Raw genomic sequence first — 25,037 nt, forward strand, 5'->3', positions numbered from 1 at the left:
TTGAAAAACTTTTTTATACCAAAACGACCTTGTTCAAAGTCCATGTGTCAAAATTGAGTTGAAAGCAATGTTTTACAAATTTTCGTATTTTTTCGTAATACTTTATAACAAATAGACAAATTTTCGAGTTCTCTGTAGATTTTTGTCTCAAGAAACAAAAAGCAGCATCTTTACCTAATTAAAATCAAATGCATAGCATGAAAAGTTTTTGGTGCCCCACGTTATCGTTTTTGGGGAAAAAATGCATTTTTGTCCCAAACTTCAAAATCCAGTCGTTACATTTTCTGATTCTGAAAATTTTCTGCAAAAAACTTTTATGAATTTTCAGTACAACATGCCTTCTCCTTCGTAAAAAAATTGTTCGGTTTTGTGTAGATAAAAAACGGTTTTTGTTTCGGGAATGGTTGAGTTCGTTTGTCAAAACTAAGGTTTTTTCAACTTTCTGCTTCTCAATGCTTTTTGCAAGCTTCACTTATTTCAAAACCTGAGCGTGATTTTTCTTTTGCCGACAAATTTAGCCGGTTTACAAAAAAAAGCTACTCTTAGCTATTCATTTGGTGATTATTATTTTGCTTCCGGTTCAAAATTCATAAAACAGGAAATCTTATTCGACCTCTCTATTTCTGATAAGAATTTATCTGATTTTTTTGTTTTAGAAACCATTATCAACTTCTGTTATACGAAAAAAATAGTTTCAGGACATGAATTTTTTATAGCTAGTGTTTTTCAACGAAACACATGTGTTATATTAAACCGAGATCGTATTTCAAATGGAAAGGCTCATGTTGGATTATTTGACGCCATGCAACTGCCGTCAAAACCAGTTCTTTCGATTTCTGCTATTTGTTGTGAAATTCCTCTCCTTGAAAATCAAATGCAGCTTTTTGAGGCATACATAGAAGCTCAATTTAACGATTCGTTTTGTTTTTCTGAAATATTTCGAACACCTGAGTCACAAAATCTCAAATTTTAATTGATACGGGAAAATGCAACGCAATGACCAGCTACAAACAAACGCAAGAAAACTAAATTGAAAAACTTTATACCAAAACGACCTCGTTCAAAGTCCATGTGTCAAAATTGAGTTGAAAGCAATGTTTTACAAATTTTCGTATGTTTTCGTAATACTTTATAACAAATAGACAAATTTTCGAGTTCTCTGTAGATTTTTGTCTCAAGAAACAAAAAGCAGCATCTTTACCTAATGAAAATCAAATGCATAGCTTGAAAAGTTTTTGGTGCCCCACGTTATCGTTTTTGGGGAAAAAATGCATTTTTGTCTCAAACCTCAGAATCCAGTCGTTACATTTTCTGATTCTGAAAATTTTCTGCAAAAAAACTTTTATGAATTTTTAGTACAACATGCCTTCTCCTTCGTAAAAAAATTGTTCGGTTTTGTGTAGATAAAAAACGCTATTTGTTTCGGGAATGGTTGAGTTCGTTTATCAAAACTAAGGTTTTTTCAACTTTCTGCTTCTCACAATGCTTTTTGCAAGCTTCACTTATTTCAAGCCCTGAGCGTGATTTTTCTTTTGCCAACAAATTTAGCCGGTTTACAAAAAAAAGCTACTCTTAGCTATTCGTTTGGTGATTATTTTGCTTCCGGTTCAAAATTCATAAAACAGAAAATCTTATTCGGCCTCTCTATTTCTGATATGGATTTACATGATATTCTTTGTTTTAGAATTCATTATCAACTTCTGTTATACGAAAAAAATAGTTTCAGGACATGAATTTTTTATAGCTAGTGTTTTTCAACAAAACACTGGTGTTATATTAAACCGAGATCGTATTTCAAATGGAAAGGCTTATGTTGCATTATTTGACGCCATGCAACTGCCGTCAAAACCAGTTCTTTTGATTTCTGCTATTTGTTGTGAAATTCCTCTCCTTGAAAACCAAATGCAGCTTTTTGAGGCATACATAGAAGCTCAATTTAACAATTCGTTTTGTTTTTCTGAAATATTTCGAACACCTGAGACACAAAATCTCAAATTTTAATTGATACGGGAAAATGCAACGCAATGACCAGCTACAAACAAACGCAAGAAAACTAAATTGAAAAACTTTTTTATAGCAAAACGACCTTGTTCAAAGTCCATGTGTCAAAATTGAGTTGCAAGTAATGTTTTACAAATTTTCGTATGTTTTCGTAATAATTTATAACAAATAGACAAATTTTCGAGTTCTCTGTAAATTTTTGTCTCAAGAAACAAAAAGCAGCATCTTTACCTAATGAAAATCAAATGCATAGCTTGAAAAGTTTTTGGTGACCCACGTTATCATTTTTGGGGGAAAAAATGCATTTTTGTCTCAAAACCTCAGAATCCAGTCGTTACATTTTCTGATTCTGAAAATTTTCTGCAAAAAACTTTTATGAATTTTTAGTACAACATGCCTTCTCCTTCGTAAAAAAATTGTTCGGTTTTGTGTAGATAAAAAACGCTATTTGTTTCGGGAATGGTTGAGTTCGTTTGTCAAAACTAAGGTTTTTTCAACTTTCTGCTTCTCACAATGCTTTTTGCAAGCTTCACTTATTTCAAGCCCTGAGCGTGATTTTTCTTTTGCCAACAAATTTAGCCGGTTTACAAAAAGCTACTCTTAGCTATTCATTTGGTGATTATTATTTTGCTTCCGGTTCAAAATTCATAAAACAGGAAATCTTATTCGACCTCTTTATTTCTGATAAGAATTTATCTGATTTTTTTGTTTTAGAAATCATTATCAACTTCTTTTATACGAAAAAAATAGTTTCAGGACATGAATTTTTTATAGCTAGTGTTTTTCAACGAAACACATGTGTTATATTAAACCGAGATCGTATTTCAAATGGAAAGGCTCATGTTGGATTATTTGACGCCATGCAACTGCCGTCAAAACCAGTTCTTTCGATTTCTGCTATTTGTTGTGAAATTCCTCTCCTTGAAAACCAAATGCAGTTTTTTGAGGCATACATAGAAGCTCAATTTAACAATTCGTTTTGTTTTTCTGAAATATTTCGAACACCTGAGTCACAAAATCTCAAATTTTAATTGATACGGGAAAATGCAACGCAATGACCAGCTACAAACAAACGCAAGAAAACTAAATTGAAAAACTTTATACCAAAACGACCTCGTTCAAAGTCCAGGTGTCAAAATTGAGTTGAAAGCAATGTTTTACAAATTTTCGTATGTTTTCGTAATAGTTTATAACAAATAGACAAATTTTCGAGTTCTCTGTAGATTTTTGTCTCAAGAAACAAAAAGCAGCATCTTTACCTAATGAAAATCAAATGCATAGCTTGAAAAGTTTTTGGTGCCCCACGTTATCGTTTTTGAGGAAAAAATACATTTTTGTCTCAAACCTCAGAATCCAGTCGTTACATTTTCTGATTCTGAAAATTTTCTGCAAAAAAACTTTTATGAATTTTTAGTACAACATGCCTTCTCCTTCGTAAAAAAATTGTTCGGTTTTGTGTAGATAAAAAACGTTATTTGTTTCGGGAATGGTTGAGTTCGTTTATCAAAACTAAGGTTTTTTCAACTTTCTGCTTCTCACAATGCTTTTTGCAAGCTTCACTTATTTCAAGCCCTGAGCGTGATTTTTCTTTTGCCAACAAATTTAGCCGGTTTACAAAAAAAAGCTACTCTTAGCTATTCGTTTGGTGATTATTTTGCTTCCGGTTCAAAATTCATAAAACAGAAAATCTTATTCGACCTCTCTATTTCTGATAAGGATTCACCTGATATTCTTTGTTTTAGAAATCATTATCAACTTCTGTTATACGAAAAAAATAGTTTCAAAACATGAATTTTTTATAGCTAGTGTTTTTCAACAAAACACTGGTGTTATATTAAACCGAGATCGTATTTCAAATGGAAAGGCTTATGTTGGATTATTTGACGCCATGCAACTGCCGTCAAAACCAGTTCTTTTGATTTCTGCTATTTGTTGTGAAATTCCTCTCCTTGAAAACCAAATGCAGCTTTTTGAGGCATACATAGAAGCTCAATTTAACAATTCGTTTTGTTTTTCTGAAATATTTCGAACACCTGAGACACAAAATCTCAAATTTTAATTGATACGGGAAAATGCAACGCAATGACCAGCTACAAACAAACGCAAGGAAACTAAATTGAAAAACTTTTTTATAGCAAAACGACCTTGTTCAAAGTCCATGTGTCAAAATTGAGTTGCAAGTAATGTTTTACAAATTTTCGTATGTTTTCGTAATAATTTATAACAAATAGACAAATTTTCGAGTTCTCTGTAAATTTTTGTCTCAAGAAACAAAAAGCAGCATCTTTACCTAATGAAAATCAAATGCATAGCTTGAAAAGTTTTTGGTGACCCACGTTATCATTTTTGGGGGAAAAAAATGCATTTTTGTCTCAAAACCTCAGAATCCAGTCGTTACATTTTCTGATTCTGAAAATTTTCTGCAAAAAACTTTTATGAATTTTTAGTACAACATGCCTTCTCCTTCGTAAAAAAATTGTTCGGTTTTGTGTAGATAAAAAACGCTATTTGTTTCGGGAATGGTTGAGTTCGTTTGTCAAAACTAAGGTTTTTTCAACTTTCTGCTTCTCACAATGCTTTTTGCAAGCTTCACTTATTTCAAGCCCTGAGCGTGATTTTTCTTTTGCCAACAAATTTAGCCGGTTTACAAAAAAAGGCTACTCTTAGCTATTCGTTTGGTGATTATTTTGCTTCCGGTTCAAAATTCATAAAACAGAAAATCTTATTCGACCTCTCTAATTCTGATAAGAATTTATCTGATTTTCTTTGTTTTAGAAATCATTATCAACTTCTGTTATACGAAAAAAATAGTTTCAAAACATGAATTTTTTATAGCTAGTGTTTTTCAACAAAACACTGGTGTTATATTAAACCGAGATCGTATTTCAAATGTAAAGGCTCATGTTGGATTATTTGACGCCATGCAACTGCCGTCAGAGCCAGTTCTTTTGATTTCTGCTATCTGTTGTGAAATTCCTCTCCTTGAAAACCAAACGCAGCTTTTTGTGGCATACATAGAAATTCAATTTAACAATTTGTTTTGTTTTACTGAATTAATATTGTCAGAAATTGGAAACGTGTTCAAATCGATTTGTGGATTTATTTCGCGAATTTATTTAAACACCAAACCAATGACCAGATCTTTGCTTGTAAAGGCCTCTAAACTGTTGCTGTATAGTAACAAAAGACCTAGACACACTCAAAAAACTTCTTTTATTGCGGTGGGTTGCTATTTTTTGCGATTTTCTGCTTCACGAAAATTGTACGCAACTTAAGTAATAATTGCAACTGTGAAAACTTCTAGGCTAGGAGGATTATTTAGCATAATCATACCGCCGTGAGCTGTATTGTAATGTATTATCACAGTCGAGTGTGACATATATCAAATTATGTAAAAAAACGTTGAAACTTGCCTGTAAAACGATTTTTTTTTTCTGATCTTACTATTGAACCGAAAGACCAAAGGCATATTTTCCGCATTATTGGGCACTTGCCTTCGAAGTTTTGGCACATTTTGGGATTGGGAAGAATATCAAGTAACTGTTTCGGAGTAGCGGAGGAATCAGTATCTCCTCCTCAACATCTTGCTGTACATCTACATTTTAGCTTTCTTGCCTTGAGCAACAATGCTTTCTGTGGCTACTAGTCACCTTTTGCAACTAAAATTATTAGGTGATACCACAATTGCAGCCAAGAGTGGAACACTGTGGTCGATTTGAAGTTATGGATAAGGGAGAGCTCGTCTTTCAGTGGCGTCTTGCATGTCAAACGTGCTAAGCGTTGCAGCAACTATTTTGAGCTGTCGAACTCGAAGCTTTTTTTTTACCTGCTTTTGTTTCATTGTTTTCTGGATTTATTCTCTAAACAAATTTAGAGAGAGAGAGAACACTATTATTGTATAGGGATAGTTGTCGCTTAATATACAATAAGTGTAAATGATTTATGTAGAAAAACAAATAGTTTTAATTGAAGTCCAACTGGTCACAGGTCATTTGAAGCGAAGTCACGCCATGTGTGCTAGCTTGTTGGATAGGAACTACTGTTGTCTCGTCTATCAAAATTTTTTTCAATCGACTTTTGAATACTTTTAAACGCAGTACAATGGTAGTGAGTTCCACTTCAACGGTACATGATTAAATAACGATTTAGAAAAGGATGAAACGGATGGAATATTCCCAACAAAAATTATTTGGTTAGTGTGCTTGTTAATCCTACCTATAACTTGCCATAGTTAATTTGAACTGTTGTTGAAAAGCTCTTTTCATATTTCTAATGTATTGGAAGTAGTACGTTAAATTTTTCAACCCGATCAGCTGTCTTATACCGATTACATTTTTACGTTTTCTTAGTTCATTTGACGAATTGACACTAGAACGAAAAATCAAAGCCCAATTAATCAGTTTCTCCGAAGAAAGCACCAAAGTTGAACTGATTCGAAAGACATAAAGCAGAGTACTCTAAATGACTAATGACAACTGCGTGAAAAAGCATGAGTAATACTGTGGTGGGAAATCTATGTTGTACAGTTTCAATAGTTTTGATACAAACAGCCACATTTTTCATAACTTTTTTCACTTGTGTTTGAAAACAAAGTTGACTGTCTATTGTAACACCTAAATATTTACACTGTTTTGATTTTTTACTATTGCTTTTCCTAAAACTACAGTCTCAGAATCGTTGAGCCTGTTATCATTTTACGTTGAGCCTGTTATTATTTACACTGAAAAAGCATCAATTGTAAGCTATTTTATATTGAAAACAAATTACCCGTGGCAGCACTTTAAATGGTATTACAAACCTCTAACGATATCACCTTCTCAACTCTGTGTTATACCATTGCAGTCCAAGAAGTTATTTGCAAAAAGGAATTTTCAAAGTTATATTTTTCATATTTCTACAAAGCACACTAAAACAAGTTGTTCACACATCAATTAAAACTACAGATATTTCATGTCCTGATTACAATTGAGAATACAAAATGCGTCGTATAAAAACAGCACAAGAGAGGAAAAAATAGCAACTGACATTTGAGTCAACATAAAGCACCTGCATTTATACAGAATAGCAACCTACTTTTTTGCCACAAAGTGGCTCTTAATTTCATTGCCACCTAAGAGTGACTACATAAAGTCACTTATCTTGAGTTCCATAAACTTTCAATATCTTTAAAATTTGGTCGCAGTTTGTAATCTACTTCTGCACATAACTGAAAGAGTTGATAAACTTCTTGGGAATTCAGGAAAGTCTCCTCAGGCAACGTTGGTTGCGTTCCAATCAGTTCTTCCAAATACTCGTCGTAACTACCTTCTTCGCAAAATTCTATTTCTTTTACTTTTGCTAGCGCTTCGTCATGATAAGGCGGTTTCAAAGCTATCATTTCGTACAAAAGAAGTCCAAAAGCCCAAACATCACATCGATCTGTAATCGCCATTTCGTCAATGGAACAATTCTCCCTACATCTAACTTCAACCGGTTGGTAAAGGTCACTGCCTACGTAAACCTCATTAAAATTCTTTCTTATAAGAAATTGATGATCAGTAGACGAGTCGGAAACCATAAATAGGCTAACTCCAAAGTCACAAAGCTTTGCTATATTTTTCTGCTGATCATAAAGAACATTGTCGGTTTTTACGTCACCGTGAAGTATATTTTTATCGAAATGCAAATACTTTAAAGCACTTATAATATCTGTAATTATTTGTTCGCTGTTGTCTACAAAATTAGTTACATCATGCGACGATATACTCTGCAAATACTTTGAAAGGACTTCACCGCCAAACTCAAGATTAAGCGAACTGTTCGACTCTTGAATACCATGAACTATTTTAAGCTTGATGATGTTGTTATGATCCAACTCTCGCAAGATTTCTGATTCTTTTTCTAGTCGTTCTTTTACAACTGGACCCATTCGCCCTGCGTTTCTGTTCAGCTGTTTTAAAGCCCATGGTGATGAATGGTTACGACCCTCAGGAGTGAACCTAATGCACCTGAACACTTTTACTCCTGTCCCATTGGCTATTTTATTCAACACAGGCGATCCAAATTGTTGAGAAAAATTTCCACCTTGTATTGAAGATATCCGATCACTCATGTCAACATAATCCACCTGAAGATGACTGAATCGTTTTTATTCAGCAAATGATGTGCGCCACTTCAAGAACATCTGCTTTCAAAATGTCGACAAATCAAATATAACCCACGACTCGGAAAACTCGCTCCAAAACGTTTTTAGCCTCCCCTTATTATGATAGGATTAATCTATGAAGATGACTGAATCGTGTGTGAGCAGCAAGAAGACTGAAATGTGAGCAGCAAAAGTAATATCATCTGCCATTGGTATCAAAAAACAACTGACACTGGAATAATACTGAATCTTCGCAGCTGTGCACCGCTTCAGCATAAGAAAAATGTGATCCACGGGACGGTTCATAGGATTTTTAATGCAACCTCTAATTGGTTCGCTTTCGATCAGGCTCTTGAAAAGAACAAAACTTGCTGGACCAAAAATCAATATCCAGAGGAATGGTCTTCAAAAATTTTGAACCAGACTAGAGAAGATAATATGTGGCGGTAAAGACCAATTGAGAACAACACCAAAAGAGCATCAAAAAAGCAAGACGATCTTATGATAAGCCAACTATTTTTCTACAATACAGAGGCAACCTTAATCAAAACTTTGCAAGCAAATTGAAGAAACTGAGCAAATTGCAAGTGGTTTTTACAACGCGGAAATTAAGAGAATGCCTCCCCACCCTGAAATCATCTTTCGATAGAGACATGAAATCCCACGTGGTATATGAGATTAAATGGAAACGACGGGGATCCATCTAAGTTGGGCAAACAAGCAGGCATGTTACCACAAGGATATCGGAACAACAAAAGAAGGATTAACAGTTAGGTCAACATCTGGTTGAATGTAGTGGCGCCACGAATGACTTTGAATGGAAAATTCTGGACGCATGACGGACAGTAGAAAAACTAATGATTATCGAAGCTATATACATCAGCAAGCTGAAGCCGGCACTAAACACACGCGATGCATATAGGGGGCGGGAACTCATGTTAAAATATTAGTTCAAATTATAATTTTGACTAGATGAGGATACATAGGGCAAAAAACATTTTGTGCATAAAAAACGAAATTTGCAGAACCTCCACAAGAGGGATACTTAACTTTAGGGCAAACTCGGAATACCCCTAAAAATTCAAGAACATGGCCAATATCGAAAAAGCCGGAATAGGAATGTTTTTAAATAAATTGATAATAGATGTAAATTTGAGTTGTACATAGGCTAAATATAAGGAAAAATTTTCGATTGAGTTTTTTAGAATAGTTCCTCGAATTGTTTCAAGTGTGGTCTCAGACAAATGTAAATACATATTCATTTTTTCTTTTAACAATTTGTAAAACAGTTTTAACCTGACGATGAACGTAATGTACAAAAACTTTTGTTTTAAATATCGAAGTAGTTTTAATTTGACAAATCAGTTTCTTTTACTTTAACCTATGTAGTTTAATTGAAAAAAGTATACACCAATAACCAACTATTATAAGAATTACCAAAAAACAGCATAGCTGATGCGATGAACGTGTTAAATAGTTCTCGAATCATTCCGAGGGAAAGGAGTCGAGTGCGAATAATGCAAAAACTGGTTTCAAGCAAAATGCCAAGCTATCACTGACACTGAGTATAAGAACAAGCAGGAAATTGTACGGATATATTCCTTTTGTGCAGGGAAAGGTAAGACAGAGGACACTCAGGAATTGAAATTATTCAAGAAATATGTGGATGACAGTTTTCACTGTCAACCGGAACCATCTAGATTACCTTGAGTATGCCAATTCTCTTCACAATAACTTATAATTCACTCTTGAGTCACAGAATGGTAGTGGGGACCTGTCATTTCTAGATCTAAATATAAACGAAGATAGAAAAATTAGCAGTCAATGGTATCAAAAGGCGACCGATACCGGCATCATCCTTAATTTCCGTAGCTGTGCACCGTTACAACATTAAAAAATGCAATTCAAGGGACTGTGCATAGGATTTTTAATTTAACCAGTGAATGGCAACCTTTTGATGTAGCTCATATGAAGAATCAGGAGATCTGGACTCAAAATCAGTATCCAACGGAAAACCTGATCCGATTAACCATAGATCAAAGTCAAGTTAACATTTTGAAACAATTAGACGTAAACAAATCCATGGGTCACGACAATATTGGAAATCTAAAACTTAAATCATGCCATGAAACAGTCAGTGAATCACTCACCTTAATCTTCCAAACATGCCTGAACAAAAGTACTTTCCCTGACACCAGGAAGACCTGCCAAGTAGCGCCGATCTTGAAAGAGGGCAACAAAGCAAACGAAAGCTGCTACAGACCTATAAGTTTTGTTGTTCGAAGGTGCTCAAAAAAGCTACCTTCGACGCCATCTGTAACCACATCAAAAGACACAACACAAAAGCCAGTTTGAATTCTGAAAACAAAGCTCATAGAGTGTTCATCTTCTGTTGATTCACGACCACATCTACGACCACAATGACAAGCTAGACACAGACCAACTGGCAGTTTTTTATCTCGATTTTGCCAATATTTTTGCACTCTTCCCTAGAATACTTTGCTACAGAAATTTTGAAATTCAGGAATTTGAGGAAAACTTCTCTCGACAATCTAATCAATCTTGACAAACAGACAGCAATATCTTCCCATTGAAGATAGGAGATTGTTACTGAAACCAGTAACAAGCGGTGTCCTGCAAGGATGCATCCTAAGCCTCCTACTGTTCTTGCTTTTCATTAACGATATCCCTGAATCACTAGATGAGGTCAGTGGCTACGGCTACGCAGATGTTTTCAGAGCCATTGTACTAACGCAAGAATCATTTGGACAACGTAGCATATAGGATCAAAAACTGTTTAACCTGAAACAAAATGCTGCCAAATTTCAAAAATTCAGCACTTCTCAGTCTTAAAAGCAACCTGCAAGCTAACCTGATGAATGACTTCTCGCCAGTCTTGAGTCAAAGCGATTTAGTGGTGATAGTGAACGCTAACCTCTCTTGGTAGGAAAACTGCACCCTCCGGGAAGGCAAAGCGATGAATGCCCGGTCTCAGATCGAGCGAAATCTCTCACAGAATTGCTCAATATACACAAAACTAAAGGCCTATACCGCTTACGTAGTGCCCATGGTAATCTATGCTTCTCAGACACAGATGCCAAACAAAGTAAACTCTGAGCAGCTAGAAAGACTCCAAACGCTGACCACTCGTTGGATTCTCGGGCCTGACAAAGGCTACTACGAGAGATAAATACATCTAAAACTGCTGCCGCTCAGTCTCTTCATTGAGCTGCACAATGTTCTAATGCTGCTAGCAATACTACAGAACAAACATGAACCGGATTTTAACAGAAAAGCAAAGAATTGTAAATTATGATGGCAAGCATCACGGATTTAGGACTTGACGGGATACGTCAAGAAATGTTTGTTCATGACGGGATTCATCAAGCAGGTAAACTTGTTTGCTGTTAGCTTAACTAACAGAGACCCATGGGTAAGAATAACCATGAAAAATTCCCAAACTGGTTACAAAAATGGTAAAAATAAACCAAGATAAATAAACCATTGACATGAACACAATCAACGACCATAAATCAAATGTCAACTCATTTATTCAGTTGTCTTTCTCCAAGCAATATAATTTCTTCTTATTTAATTATTCATCTCTGTAACAAAACACTTGTCATAAATTTATTATTCAAAACTCTGTAACTTTGAACTCTCTAACATTTGTTCAACATTTCTAAATCTAATGTTAAATAAAAACTTTGACATTAAACATTTTTAGCTCACATCTGAGACTTTAAGTAATTTAGAAACCCCCAAACACAACCGTATCAGCATTACATAAACAGTATGATAAATGAAAATCAATGCAAATGGTTAAATGCTAGGGGTAAGCTCACGACATCTATGTGTGGCCAGGAAATCAAAACAACTGATTCCCAAAAAAAACTTGGTTTAATAATTACATCAAATCTCCCATAACAAGGCAATTGCAACCAAAGAATGCAAAAAGTGCTATTTTCCGAAAAAAACGAAAGTTTTTTTCCACTGGTCAGCCATCAGCTCAACGTCAAACCAACTGAACTGCTATACTGGTTATTTTGTTCCAATACAGACATACTGCTTACAAGCATGGTTGCTAATCCGCACAAAATTGACAAGGTGCAATTCATGGCCACTGAATGGATTCTATGAAATTCACTTGAAAAATACAAAGACCGTCTCATTAGCCTGAAACTCCTCCCACTCTTTGAAAAATGGAAATATCCGAGCAGTCCAATCGATGAAAAAATCTTCCTCCGAACGAAAACAATTAATGTTGTACATAGAGATTTTCGAAAATTTGGACGCAAATTAAACAAAAACACTAACTCAAAAAAAAGCATACGGGCACTTCTTCACAACTCAATTTAGCTTAACAAACAAATGCTCTTGGCGTATAATTTGCAGATGTGACAATTGTAACAATTTGCCAACTGAAACTGGGGCAAAAATTGAAGCCCCGGGAAGCATAGCCTAATTCCCTACTACTACTACGATTACAATTCGCTCAGAAAAATAAACATTCTGCATAGGAAATTGGAATTAACTATATAGAGGGCAGAAAAAAATGGTAATTTATCCTTTTAGACGCGAAAATCAATGTAAATAGCTTTTGAAAATATTATTTTGAGTGGTACCAGAAATCAACAGATACGGTAGTTGTCTTGAATTTCCGTAATTGAGCACCAAAACAACGCAAGAATATATCAGAGAAGGGACTGTTCACCGCATTTTTAGTAGCATCAGAACAGTGCAAAATTTTGACAAAGCTCTGAAGGAAAATGAAATTTTTTGGTTGAAAAATCAATACAAAAAAGTTGGACTTTAGGGTAATCAACAATGCGTTTAAAAGATTATGAACAAAGCTTAACAGAAGAGTAGTGACGAGAGAGTTCAACAGAGGGGAAAAAATGACAAGCGAAAGATGTTAAACCAAAATTTTTCCTGCAGTACCGAGGTAACATCAGCCTGCAATTGAGACAAAAATTGGAAAAATAAACATGCTAAATGACAACCATCGCCACTACGCGAGAACTGCAAATATGCTCACATTCCCTGAGATTTAGTTTTGACAGCAACCTGAAATCTCATATATTCTAAATTCTTAGTTATTGTGTTCCACCTATGTCGGCCAAACTTGTCGACTTTCCACCAGGAGAATCTTAAAGCATCAGCAAATTGATTTGTCATTGGGCCAATATGTTGAGGAACGCGGATGGGCTCTAAGAGCCTTTAACTATAAGAGAGTAGATCAGTGCCTCGACACCGAAAGAATTATGACCATAGAAGCTCTAAAAATTAGTAGACGCAAGCCACAAATGAATACGCGGGACGAGTATAAGAACAGGGAATGAAAACTGAAATAATAACTAAAGAAAGCATTTTCTGCTTAAAATGTTTTCGAATTTTCAAGTGAGCAGCATTAAATCGATCACGATAACGAAAATCTCCCATTCAACACTTATAAACTGAAAAACTCGTATTAACAATTCTAAAACTATTTAAACATTTTAACAAATTTCAAGAAGAAAAACTACTCAAATTTTAGAAAAACTCTACAGCGTAAATAAATAATGCACAGACGTTACTAAAATTATGCATTTTTGCAAAAATTTACAAGCTTTTGCAAAACTTTACAAGCTTTTAGCTCCTGGCTATTGAATTTTTTGCCGAAACGTTCGCGTAGTTTAACAATATCATATCAATTTTCAGCTCTTTTCAGCCAATCAGATTAATTGTTAAAGGACTGTCAATTATAAATTATATATTATTGGTGGAAGCAATAATAACATACTCAAAATTTTGTACAACAGTTTTCTTAAAAAAAATTGTTTTTTGTTTCTCTTTGATTGCGTTTTTTGTCGGTTGAACTTTTAGTTCAAAACGTGTTCGATTCCAGTGACGAGAGACAGCAAAATTGAAAGTTGTTTGTCCAAATGCGATCTTTATAGCTGGAGTTCTAAAGTTGTCAGTGTATTGAATTCTTGTCACTTTGCCGCGAGCGAATTCAGATACCCTAATCTGTAGTTGTTGAACCAGACAATGGCCCATCAGAATTTACAAAAGATTGGGTTTTTGTACTTGCAACCAGTGCAACTGTTTAAAAAAATTCAAATTTGGTGTGCCAGGAGTTTATCAAAATATTAATTTGCATGCAGAGTTCATCAAACATTGTATTTTCTGAAGGAAGACATTCCGCTACCCATTATAAAGCGAATTCCAATAGTCAAGCTTAATGAGAATTAAAACTTTCCTTAACTCAATTATTGAATCTTTGGGAATGGAGTCTCTGATGGAATGAACTTTACGCAAGAAATGGTAAGAACCCGCACAAACTGAACAAACATGCTTCAAAAGAGAGTGTATCCCTTTCAAGAAAACGCAAAATTTCACATTATCCCAAAAATCATAATCTATTGGCATTTAAAAATCAGAGACCATAGGCGCAATTTATGAAAAATCTGCTTTCTTTGTTTAGTTGTAGTTTTCCATCAAAAAAACCATTTTCGTAGCCTGCCCAAATCTTAACCGGAAATTTCTTGATTAATATTGATGTTGTAGACAAAGTAAACAATCATGTCATCAATATCAAAATGATTATTCACCTAGAGATTCTCAAATAAAAGGTGTAAGAATAACAGATATCAATAAAACAGAAGAGGCCCTAAAACAGAATCTTGCGGAACAAGCGTGTCAACTGACTGCTTTTATGAAAAAGTGTCATCGGTTGAGGTTTGTACAATATACCTCTGACTTTTTTTGAAATCTAGCTCCTAAAACAACTGAGAACACAATTCCCGATTCCTAGAATATTTTCAAGAATAAAGAGACATATATCATGATCAATTGTATTGAAAGCATCTGGTAAATCATGGCAAATGTGAAGCGTGCTTTCTCTATGCTACCTTTTGCAAGACATTGGTTACTTTAAGGAATGCTGTTCCAGCAGAAAAGAGCTTCCAAATTCCTATAAGCATCTTGGAATTCGCAAAAAAATTGTTTTCTTCAAGATTATCTCCCAGTTGCCGCAACGCATCTCCTGCCAATGATTTTGAGTCAAAGATTAGACATATCAAAGATTGATATATCACAATAGTTCAACAAGTGTTGAAAATGGCGAATAATCTAACTTTTTGATGTAAGGTATTCAAAATTGAAGATTAGAATTGATATAGCACAATAGTTCAACAAGTAATGAAAATGGAGAATAATCTAACTTTTTGATGTAGGTGTTAAAATTGAAGAAATTACAAAGTTCAACAGCACGGATAGATAATAACGAGGAAAAAATTTTACGAAAAAAAATTTTACATAGGATTCGGTCGAGATCAGATATACTTTTACAGGATTCGGAGACAAGTTCTCTCAAGTCTTTGAAAGTTAGCTGCCAAACAATTCTCGTACTCCCTGCTTTTAATCATTGGTTTTCATAGATGTAGTATACACAATTTATGCAACAATACGTTTAATTTCGCAGTGACGATTTTGTTGCATTTGGAGGCCAGAGCTTGTTTCCTTTCTTATTGTGGCAAATCACGGTTTCATTTGCCTAATAGAAAGTTCGGTAAAGCACACATCTGACGGCTGGACTCATTCTTCAGTGTATTTTCGATATATGTAACACGCTTTTGAGGAAATAAGTTGTTGTGTTAAATTCAAAGAAAGATTTTAAATCACTTTTATTCGTCTTTCGAAAAGTACGCTCTGATTTTATTTTCTTCCACTTCGGATACAATGAATCATTGTCAAAAAACGAACATATTTGAGTCATGAGGGCTTTAGGTTTTAGTGGAAGAAGAGTGTTCAAGATTGTTTCTTCTGCTGCTTGATAAATGTTCCAAGTAATTTCAACATCTGCCGGATGATTTTCCTTTAATCAATTTAGAAGTGCTTCTAAAAAACATCAGGGTATAATTTTTTTTCCAATTTCTGTTCACAGGTTGTTACGTTGACTTAGTTACAGAGGAAATTGTTCAACGAGAAAGAACGTATTGAATGATCTGACGTTGTAGGGAGTGAAATTGTTGTAACCTCAATGCCCAATTTTTTTGTGATAATGACAACTGCAGGACGCCCTCCTTTTGAATGAGTTTCTCTTTCTACGTGTTGAATTAAAAGTAAATCTTCCAAAAAATCGATTTATTTATGAAATTGAGCTATTATTGGTTGTCTTCAAAGAGATATTCAGATCAGCTAGAAGAAGAGTTCTATAATAAAGCAATTTTTTCTCCTTGAAAAAATGGGTGAAGTTCTCGATAGAAATTTTCCTTCAGGAGTTCAATAGAGAGCAATTAATAGTAAAAACTTTCTTTAGCAAAAAGTACCATGAAGCAGCACTCAGAAAATTCAAATTAAATTCCAAAGTTCTCTAATAGAACATCAGATCTGTAAAAAACACAGATTACTCCATCTCTCTTATTGGGTTTTGGGGCACTAAAATAGATAATTAGAAAAGTTGTCATTAGATGCATTACTTTTCATAGATTCCACCCATACTTCAATACCATTACTGTTTAGCTCTCAGATGGCACCTAATTTTTTTTCTTTTTGCGAACAGAATGAGCATTGTGCAACGAAATGAGTTGAGTTATTTCGGGAAACTCGGAGCTTTTTATGTTTGTTAATTTTTGATCAACTCAAGATAGCCACTCAAGTGCAGTATTGTTGTGCAGTAAGTAGATGAAATCTTGGAAATTTTGCGGGCCAATAATGGGGTAATTCATCAAATAGTGATTCACAAACAGAGTGAAAAAAAGAACAAAAGAGTAGCCTTTATAATATGAGCTTTCTCGGGACGGTAGAACTTAGGCTTCCATTCGAGGCAGGTGGGACACTCAGAGCAAGACTGTCGTACTTCGTTCAAAGTAAATGGTAATTTGTGTCGACTGACGTACTCCCACATTCTTGTAATTCCAGGATGGCACAAGCGTCTGTGAAGGTTGTCCACTGTGCCGGAATTATCAATTGACGCAATGCGTGAGAGTGCATCCGCTGCGATGTTCTCTGACCCCTTCTTATACTCGATTCCATATGACAGTGTAGAGAGTTCTAATCGCCACCGTATCAGCTTGTCATTCTTAACCTTGGACTTATTGCGAGAGAAGATAAAAGCAACAGCCTCTTGGTCCGTTTGAATCAAGGTGTGGTAAGTTCTCATGTATGGCATCCACTTAAGGCTACACTCTACAATGGCCAATGCTTCACGTTCCGCTGCTGACTGTTTACGTTCCCCAGAACTGAGAGAGCGCGAAAAGAAAGCAATGGGCTGCGAGTCTTGCGTGAGCGTTCCTCCTATCGCCGTTCCTGAAGCGTCTGTCGTCATAAAGAGCGGCGAACCAGGTTTAGGAACAGCCAAAACCGACTTCGCTATAGCATCTTTCAGTTTCCCTATAGCCTTGACCGCAGACCCTGGAAGAGGCAGAAGGCCTGCATTGAAAGCGTCCAGGAGCGGTCGGACTTTGTCCGAGTAATGCGCAATCCACTTCGCGTTGTAGGCAAAGAATCCAATGAGCCTGTGGAGTTCCTGCTTAGTGGCCGGTAACGGATAGTTCATAAGTGTCTTGAGTCTCTCAGGGTCAGGCCGCTTTGTACCCTTTTCCAGAATATGGCCAAGCAACGAAATTCGATGTACGTTGAACAGACACTTGTCTTTGTTGAGAGTGATTCCGTATTTCTTCACTGTTGATATAAACCTCTCCAGATTACGGTCATGCTCCTCTTGAGTTGCCCCCGAAATAATAACATCATCCAGATAGGCTCGTGTCTTTTCTAGCTTCTCCTTGCGAATGATAGAATCGATCACTCGTTGAAAAACAGGAACTGCGTTAGTTAGCCCAAAAGCAAGTCGAGTGAACTGATACAACGCTCCATTTGCTTCGAAGGCTGTGAATGGACGATCTGATTCCTGAATAGGTACTTGATGATAGGCAGATTTCAGGTCCACGCGAGAGAAATATTTGTCCTGTGCAGCTCCGTCGAGTATTGTCTCCACTTCCGGGAACGGGTATCCATCGGGTTCCGTATAACGATTTATCGTTTCTGAATAGTCTATAACCATACGCGGCTTTGATCCACGTCTAACCACAAATGCTTGGGCCCGCCATGGCGACGACGAAGGCTCTATGATGCCAGCTTCTAGTAGGCGATCGATCTCTTGAGTAAGATATTCTTGGTTCTCTTTACTCGCATAGCGAGATTTAGTTGTGATTGGTTTGGCCCTTTGCTTGGTTATGGTTGAGAAGAGAATCGGTGGTTCAATGTCCAATGCTGGGAACATAGCTGCAGCGTGTGTGCCCTGAGCTGCTTTCGAGAATGAGACGGGGCCACGATCCCCCTTTGTTTCCAGCTGTACCACTGAGTGTTGCCCGAGAAGATCCATGCCGATTATGATATCTGCAAGAAGACTCTTGGCAATTTTAAGAATTATCAATTATCAATTATCGAAGTCGGCAGAGCCTCCAAAAAATAGGAAAACAGAAAACAGTTTTTTCATAGCAAAAAAAAGAATTAAAAAGGCAACGACAGGTTTACAAACTGTTTTCATGGACACAGTGGCGGAGAAAATTGGTTTCAACGCGATGTGAAACATCGTATGTTGCATATACGGTACCTCAGAGGGGAGTCGCTACAATTGGATGTCGAAACAATGATACAATGATCTCTTTGGTTGAGCAACTAATTTAAGAATGCACAGAGCTTACCATAGACATTGTCTACGTCGTTTCAGGCATATATTCATTCAGGACTAAAACCAGATTTTCTTCGGAAAACTAGAAGTCATTTTCTTGGAAACATTTTTTGAGTCCGATTCTCAACAACTCATACCAAACAACACAATCCTAACAACACCAGCCTAATTGTTGTGATAAGCTTATTAAATAGATTAAACATGATTTACGGGGCAGCGGAGCATCTTTCTGATGGTTCCTATTATTATTGGAGCAAGTTCGTTACACCACGCACTACAAACAAGAGAACCTCAACTACACCAAAAAGCAGAGACACTATCAGCAAACGTCTACAGTGACACTGGTATTTGTCTACATCCACTTGCAAGAAACCCAAGGAAATCGCTACAGAACATCATCAAAGATTTCGATTACGGACAAGAATTTATTGTGTGGCACGACGTTATAAACGTCACAACGTTTTACAATGTTTTCCGATATGACGTTGGTTTGTTCGCTACAAGTTTACGCTGAGTATTCAACTTTTTCGTCAAATTGGACGTACTTGGTGTAATCCAAGGTGGTAGAGATTGCCTATGCCTGGTCCTTTTGGGAATCGTTGCTTGTGCTACCTTGTCGAAAAACTCGTACATTTCTTCGCACATGTTGTTTATGTTTGTGTAATACACTGGTTTGAAGTCAAGAGGGGAGTGCATGTAACAATTTTGATAGAAGGCAACGTCCAGTATGTTGTTTTCGCGGGTGTTAAAACCAACACTTTGAAGAAAAAAAGTTGTTTTCAAAGAGTTCTAGCACTTCCTGTTCGTCAGTGTCCTCAATTGAGAAGTTATGCCAGTTTGTGTTCGGAAAGTTAAGATCTCCATAAATTATTGCTGTGCCGTTTTTTGGTAGGGCTGAGAGAAGTGTTCCGAAGTCCTCTTGTGTGTATCTGTTCCCACTTCCTTTCGGGGGTTGTAGAACACAGAAATAAAAAAGCTGAGTTTGTTAATTTCTAGTCTGCAGGTGAGTGAACAGTCGGGGTTGTCAGTACTAAGTTTTTCAGATGCTAGGCTGTTTTTGATGGCAATCATTGCACCTCCGTGAGTGTTGTTTTCCGCATCTTGTTTTCTGTCTGATCTATATATGGTGTAGTTGTCTAAGAGTAGTTCAGATGATGAAATGTTGTCGTTTAACCATGTTTCGCAAGCACAAATAATGTTATAGTCATTAAGAAATACTGCATTAGCAAATTTCGATCTTCTTTCCAGGCTTTCTAGGCTTCTTGTATTGATTGGAAGAATATTGATGAAACCTAGTCACCATCCTTCATGGTTATCTCCTAAATCTTTTTTCTTGCCATCATTGAACAACTCGAGGTTTCGAATTTTCAGTTTATCGCGGGGAACATTTTCCTCAAGTAGTTCTCTTCGTTTTTTAAGACAAATTTTCTTTAATTGCGTCTTCTTTTGACAAGGCTGGTAAAATGAACACACCTTTTTCAGTTAGAGCTGTTCTTTTTTCGTGGGCTTTCGCTAAAACTAATCTGGCATCATGTTCAGTCGGAAGCGTCAGAAGTAGTGTCCGTGGTTTTTTCCTGGTGTTGCTGAATTTACCAAGTCGTTTTAGCTCCGTTATTTGGGTTGTTACTCCTATACCGTTTAACACATCATTCACTTCATTCATAGTGGGGACAAAATTCTTGGCTTTGGATTTGTCGGGGTCTTCTGGAACCCCTTGTATTCGAATGCTTTTTCAGATATTGTGATCCAAGTCAGGCGGCTCTCTGGAGTGTGCTTTGGATGTAGCACCTATATTTCTTGGCTGGACGGCAACAGCCTCTGCATAGCTCTTATCTACTTTTTGGCATGTAGTTTTAATGGCATTATCCACTCTTGTATCAACGACTGCTGTTATTCTCTCTTCCATTGTCTGCAATTTTTTGTTGATCTCCTGCGTTTCTGTTTCAATCTTCTCATTCATCTTGTCAATCGTTCGACATTTTATGAAGTTGTCTCTTTCATTATTACTCAGACATTTTACACAGAGAAGCATTGCCAGTTGACCCGCTTCTTTGAGACCATTAACTGCAACTTGCGTAAGTCCAGTACAACTTGTCTCGAAGTGCATATGAACATTACAGGAGACGCATATGTCTCTTGGCGATGTTTGATTTATCACTTTTTTACACGTATTGCAATTTTTGTCATTGTTAAGGGGGGGATAATTAAAACGAGACTCAAGGAACAGAAGGATAGATAAAGCTAGGAGTCTGAACAATTAAATCCAGTTTCTTAACAACAGATGAAGAGTCGATACAAAGTTTTGTTCAAAGCCTGGACAAATAAATCCAGTCTTTTCACAAAAACTTTCTATAAATTTTTCAATGTCTTGAGTTTCTTCCAATTTCTGTCGTTTCGCTTTTCGTTGTTGTTTGTTCGGCTTCTTTCGTTTCTTTAAGAGTCTATTGAGGTCGATACCGTTATTGATAACAATTTTGAGACTGTGAATTTCTAAGGAATGTTGTTAGTGAAGCTGGCTATACTCGTTGGTCTGTGAGCTGTCTTTTCGTTTATTGTTAGATATGAGATCCTTGACTACGTTGACAACAGATATGTTCAGAGTTTTCAGCTCTGACTGTATGCCGGGTGCACCCTCTCGGTCGCAATACACAACACCTACTATTTGTTTCAAAGCCCGAATTTCCTTCAGCAGTTGAGCAGATGACAGGGGAGTTCGAAAGGTCAAAAGGATGATCTGTTATAGTGTCGTAGTGTATTACACAAACATAAACAACATGTGCGAAGAAATGTACGAGTTTTTCGACAAGGTAGCACAAGCAACGATTCCCAAAAGGACCAGGCATAGGCAATCTCTACCACCTTGGATTACACCAAGTACGTCCAATTTGACGAAAAAGTTGAATACTCAGCGTAAACTTGTAGCGAACAAACCAACGTCATATCGGAAAACATTGTAAAACGTTGTGACGTTTATAACGTCGTGCCACACAATAAATTCTTGTCCGTAATCGAAATCTTTGATGATGTTCTGTAGCGATTTCCTTGGGTTTCTTGCAAGTGGATGTAGACAAATACCAGTGTCACTGTAGACGTTTGCTGATAGTGTCTCTGCTTTTTGGTGTAGTTGAGGTTCTCTTGTTTGTAGTGCGTGGTGTAACGAACTTGCTCCAATAATAATAGGAACCATCAGAAAGATGCTCCGCTGCCCCGTAAATCATGTTTAATCTATTTAATAAGTTTATCACAACAATTAGGCTGGTGTTGTTAGGATTGTGTTGTTTGGTATGAGTTGTTGAGAATCGGACTCAAAAAATGTTTCCAAGAAAATGACTTCTAGTTTTCCGAAGAAAATCTGGTTTTAGTCCTGAATGAATATATGCCTGAAACGACGTAGACAATGTCTATGGTAAGCTCTGTGCATTCTTAAATTAGTTGCTCAACCAAAGAGATCATTGTATCATTGTTTCGACATCCAATTGTAGCGACTCCCATCTGAGGTACCGTATATGCAACATACGATGTTTCACATCTCGTTGAAACCAATTTTCTCCGCCACTGTGTCCATGAAAACAGTTTGTAAACCTGTCGTTGCCTTTTTAATTCTTTTTTTTTGCTATGAAAAAACTGTTTTCTGTTTTCCTATTTTTTGCAGGCTCTGCCGACTTCGATAATTGATAATTGATAATTCTTAAAATTGCCAAGAGTCTTCTTGCAGATATCATAATCGGCATGGATCTTCTCGGGCAACACTCAGTGGTACAGCTGGAAACAAAGGGGGATCGTGGCCCCGTCTCATTCTCGAAAGCAGCTCAGGGCACACACGCTGCAGCTATGTTCCCAGCATTGGACATTGAACCACCGATTCTCTTCTCAACCATAACCAAGCAAAGGGCCAAACCAATCACAACTAAATCTCGCTATGCGAGTAAAGAGAACCAAGAATATCTTACTCAAGAGATCGATCGCCTACTAGAAGCTGGCATCATAGAGCCTTCGTCGTCGCCATGGCGGGCCCAAGCATTTGTGGTTAGACGTGGATCAAAGCCGCGTATGGTTATAGACTATTCAGAAACGATAAATCGTTATACGGAACCCGATGGATACCCGTTCCCGGAAGTGGAGACAATACTCGACGGAGCTGCACAGGACAAATATTTCTCTCGCGTGGACCTGAAATCTGCCTATCATCAAGTACCTATTCAGGAATCAGATCGTTCATTCACAGCCTTCGAAGCAAATGGAGCGTTGTATCAGTTCACTCGACTTGCTTTTGGGCTAACTAACGCAGTTCCTGTTTTTCAACGAGTGATCGATTCTATCATTCGCAAGGAGAAGCTAGAAAAGACACGAGCCTATCTGGATGATGTTATTATTTCGGGGGCAACTCAAGAGGAGCATGACCGTAATCTGGAGAGGTTTATATCAACAGTGAAGAAATACGGAATCACTCTCAACAAAGACAAATGTCTGTTCAACGTACATCGAATTTCGTTGCTTGGCCATATTCTGGAAAAGGGTACAAAGCGGCCTGACCCTGAGAGACTCAAGACACTTATGAACTATCCGTTACCGGCCACTAAGCAGGAACTCCACAGGCTCATTGGATTCTTTGCCTACAACGCGAAGTGGATTGCGCATTACTCGGACAAAGTCCGACCGCTCCTGGACGCTTTCAATGCAGGCCTTCTGCCTCTTCCAGAGTCTGCGGTCAAGGCTATAGGGAAACTGAAAGATGCTATAGCGAAGTCGGTTTTGGCTGTTCCTAAACCTGGTTCGCCGCTCTTTATGACGACAGACGCTTCAGGAACGGCGATAGGAGGAACGCTCACGCAAGACTCGCAGCCCATTGCTTTCTTTTCGCGCTCTCTCAGTTCTGGGGAACGTAAACAGTCAGCAGCGGAACGTGAAGCATTGGCCATTGTAGAGTGTAGCCTTAAGTGGATGCCATACATGAGAACTTACCACACCTTGATTCAAACGGACCAAGAGGCTGTTGCTTTTATCTTCTCTCGCAATAAGTCCAAGGTTAAGAATGACAAGCTGATACGGTGGCGATTAGAACTCTCTACACTGTCATATGGAATCGAGTATAAGAAGGGGTCAGAGAACATCGCAGCGGATGCACTCTCACGCATTGCGTCAATTGATAATTCCGGCACAGTGGACAACCTTCACAGACGCTTGTGCCATCCTGGAATTACAAGAATGTGGGAGTACGTCAGTCGACACAAATTACCATTTACTTTGAACGAAGTACGACAGTCTTGCTCTGAGTGTCCCACCTGCCTCGAATGGAAGCCTAAGTTCTACCGTCCCGAGAAAGCTCATATTATAAAGGCTACTCGGCCGTTCGAACGTATTAGCATTGATTTGGTAGGACCAAAATCAATGTCCCCAGCTGGAAATCGCTATCTTCTTACTGTAATTGATGAGTACAGTCGTTTTCCGTTCGCAATACCTTTAAAGGATATTTTTGCACAGTCAGTCATAAGGTCTCTCAAGTCAATCTTCTCACTTTGTGGAACACCGGGCTTCATTCACTCAGATAGGGGACACAGTTTATGTCAGCTGACTTCGATAAACTCTGCGCCCATACGGGTATCGCACACTCCCGAACCACACCGTATAACCCCAAAGGCAACGGCCAATGTGAGCGCCTTAATGGAACGGTTTGGAAGGGCGTCGTCTGTACACTCCATTCTCGCGGTCTGCAACCCGATCGGTGGGGAGATATACTGCCTGATGTGCTGGCGTCAATCCCAGCACTCATTTGTACATCTACACAGGAAACACCTCACGAGCGGTTTTTTGGTTTCAAACGCAGGGCTCCTGCCAAATGGAATCTCCCTTCATGGCTGGCGCCGGGTCACCCCGTGTATGTCAAGAGTTTTGTTCGCAACAAAGGCGACCCTATAGTTCAGCCTGCAGAAGTTGTGGAGCCAATAAACAATCAATTTACGAGAATTAGGCGGCAAAATGGAGCAGTCGACACAGTTTCATCGTCCATGTTATCTCGCGGCAGCGTGGTGCCAAACCCTCGACGAAGATCCTCCCTGCCGCATCCCGTGAATGTCCCGGAAAAGCCGCAGGAGGGAAGCGATGTAATAGCGGATACGTCGATTATGGACAACAATGCGCAACCGCTGGAAACGCTGGCTCCAGGATCGCAGCAAGATGTTTGCATGCCACGTACTGGTGAGGAGTCACCGCCCGTCATTTCCCAGCCAAGGGAGCCGG

General features: G+C 37.5%; 2 protein-coding genes across 2 annotated transcripts in view; one reads left to right on the forward strand and one right to left on the reverse strand.

The window, feature by feature from the left end:
• LOC142339098 (elongator complex protein 4-like) overlaps positions 1 to 22,055 on the reverse strand; it is a 323,966-nt gene extending 301,911 nt beyond the window's left edge. The window contains exon 1 of the mRNA XM_075388819.1: positions 22,025 to 22,055. The gene's annotated coding sequence lies outside the window, so the exon portion shown is untranslated. The remainder of the gene's footprint in view (positions 1 to 22,024) is intronic.
• LOC142339099 (ubiquitin-ribosomal protein eS31 fusion protein-like) overlaps positions 18,973 to 25,037 on the forward strand; it is a 353,720-nt gene continuing 347,655 nt past the window's right edge. Inside the window, exon 1 of the mRNA XM_075388820.1 lies at positions 18,973 to 18,992. The gene's annotated coding sequence lies outside the window, so the exon portion shown is untranslated. The remainder of the gene's footprint in view (positions 18,993 to 25,037) is intronic.

The sequence above is a fragment of the Convolutriloba macropyga genome, chromosome 5 (assembly GCF_964194025.1).
Source record: "Convolutriloba macropyga chromosome 5, txConMacr16.3, whole genome shotgun sequence".
Taxonomy (NCBI): domain Eukaryota; kingdom Metazoa; phylum Xenacoelomorpha; order Acoela; family Convolutidae; genus Convolutriloba; species Convolutriloba macropyga.